This window comes from Pseudopodoces humilis, chromosome 5, assembly GCF_049639895.1.
Source record: "Pseudopodoces humilis isolate 2021_Gansu_Grassland_sample_001 chromosome 5, ASM4963989v1, whole genome shotgun sequence".
Taxonomy (NCBI): domain Eukaryota; kingdom Metazoa; phylum Chordata; class Aves; order Passeriformes; family Paridae; genus Pseudopodoces; species Pseudopodoces humilis.
The window spans coordinates 39,050,669-39,053,543 of NC_142204.1; positions in this window are offsets into that span (position 1 = coordinate 39,050,669).

Below are 2,875 nucleotides of genomic sequence, written 5' to 3' on the forward strand. Positions count from 1 at the left end.
ACCGAACCAGAACATACTCAGTTCATAAAGAAAAAAGCTGATGTCTAAATTTAATAAAAATATCTTGTTTAACACAAAAAACAACAGCTATCCAAGCTTATAAGCCATACTGTAAATAAAAATTTGAAGTTCTGACAAACATTTTTCAAAATGTTATCAGAACAAAAATTATTGGCACAGAAAGCAAAAAGGGAATGAGGGAAAAAAAAAGACTATACAGTTTCCAAAATGCTATTTTTTTCTTCTTAAGTACTTTGACTTGTCAAAACGTATAGTCCTGTAAAAAATTTACTTTTTAAAAAAACACCCTCTACTTCTAAAAAACAAACCACTAAAACAAGTTCTGTTGGTAAAGCACCACCACCCCTAAGTCACTACTTGTTAGTTTTGTCTTTCAAGATAAAGGACATAGCCTTAAGATAATATTTTCAATGTTACCTATAAACTCATTATTTGAAAAAAAAAAAAAAAGTATTTCCTCACAGATTATTTCATCCTTTCATCAACAAAAGGAAATGAAATACAACTGAATGAATATTAAACAGCAGTAGCCATCATGGCATCACCACCAATCAGCAAGTTTCCAAACTACCATTTCCTACACGTGCACAGGAAATTGCAGGAACCTTTAGTAAACCAAGACTTGGTAAAAATTCTTCTACAGATCCAGTTATACATGACGTACATTAGGCATATTCCTTTTTGGTGTCTATCAGGGTCTTTGGATTTTTTTCTGTACATTTTTTGTTTTATAAAAAAATCTAACAAAGAAGCTCACAACAACAAGAGAGTATTATCTAAATTGCAACACAGTACATTTACCAGTTAAAACTAAGAATTTGGAGAACAGGCAGAAATAATGGGCTTCATACAGGGATCTCATCTCTCAGGTCACAATGGTCATTCAGTTTAACTTACGTTATTCACCCCCTGCTATTCTCTCCCTGCTATTTCCATTGCCAGCAATGGAAATACGTGAATGAGAAATTACACTCTATGTAAAAAGAGCAACAGTCTCAAATCTGTTTCAATGTGGACTAAAATATGAGTTCCTACATGAAATGCTTGTAACGTTACGTTTTTTTTATTTTAAAATTTAATATATCTACGCAATGGAATATTACTTACCTGCTGCTTTTCCAGTATTAGATATTCCCCATTTAACTGCTACAGGCAGGTAATTTCTTCCTTAAACTTATTACACACAGTAGTAAACAATGTTTTTAAGTAAAGAAAAAAAAGTTACAACAGTACTGTTTGTAACCAATACCTATTCACAAAAAAAGCAGGAAGTGATTCATGACTTGCTTGATACAACTTTCAGGTTTACAAAATTTTTAAAGGCAGTTTCATTTTCAAACAGGATTAAACAAACATGTGAAATATCTTCTCAGTAGCAAATAGTTCAATAAACACCAGTGATCCCATGCTTGAGGAACTGAGGTACACAATTTAAGGAAAAAAGAAAAAGGGGTAAATCTGAAGCTGTAGCCAAGTCCAACACCATCAACCTGGCTGCAGGAAACCTGGGTGAATAGGTGCCAAAAATATTAGAGCATTTCAGGCTTATGCAAAACTTTTGCAGTTGCATAAGCTACCGGTCCCAACTCAGCAAAGCATAAAAATCACTTATGTATGCAAATACAAGACTTAAAGCATATGTTTACATTCCTTGAAATCTATGAAATGTAAACACATGTTTTATAGGCTCTGGAAAACCAAACAGATTTAAATGCTTTCCTGAACAGGGTAACATTTTAAGTCAGCTGTAAAATCTTCAAAATTGGCAAAAAAGAAATCAAGAGACTTCTAAGAGTTGCCTCTTAAAGCCATCTGAGGTCTTGAAACTTAACTTAAAACATTAAGTGCAGCTATTTAAACGAGTGACAACTCCAGGAGCGTGTCTGTTACATAACGCTTTACAACAGACTAAAAGTGAGCCTTTGCGCAAGGCTGACGGGAATGAAGCTTTTGCAGCATTAATGTAATTTCTCTTTTCTTGTGTTTCACACTTGATGAAATTTAAAACAAATTCTTTAATTTGACGCCTAGTTTCACTGAGTGCTCCGTTAATTTGTTTTTAGGTAAATTTACAAAACCTCATCTGACAAATGTAATCAGTGCCATTTTTTGCTAAGACATTTAAATATTGCCCACTGGTGAACAAGGACATACAAATGTACCTTCTCTTTTATATGCATGTGTGAATAAATCCCAAAGTATTAAAAAAATACCAAACCCATGGAGTCATAAAAATGGTAACATCTTATATCTTCTGGCACATTTCTAATATACAACTATGTACAGACTGCTACGGCCTTGGGGGTGGAGAGGGAAGACACACAAGCACTATTACTATAAAACTGTAAGCAACTGCAGGATTTTGGATGTTTTAAACCTAACCTTTTTACCCCTTATTATGGGCAGTTTAAGTTCATATGAACAGTTTATATTAACTGTAGTGTCAATCAGGATCAAGGTTGTTTGAGAGACAAAATTTTTAGTGTGCTAAAAATCACAGACCTGGGACTATCTCTCCTCAGAACAACTGACCACAGAGAGCTGCAGTTTTTACAGTTTTATAAGTCAATTAGCAAATTCACAAGCCACCTAGGTAAACACTGCTAAAAAGCAAAACAGAATTAAAGGTTTCCGCAACCACCTATTTTTGTATCAAAATTGAGTGGGAGAGCGCAACATTAGTACGTTTAACTCGCTGAATGCAAGATTAAGTTGAGGCATATGCAAGAACTATTGCGATGTTTTTGAAGACAGCATTAATGTTTTCATTGTAACATTATCTTTAAATATTGCTGAACACATGACTTTCCCTGAGGTGTAAACATCAAATAACTTGAACAGCTTTACACATCAG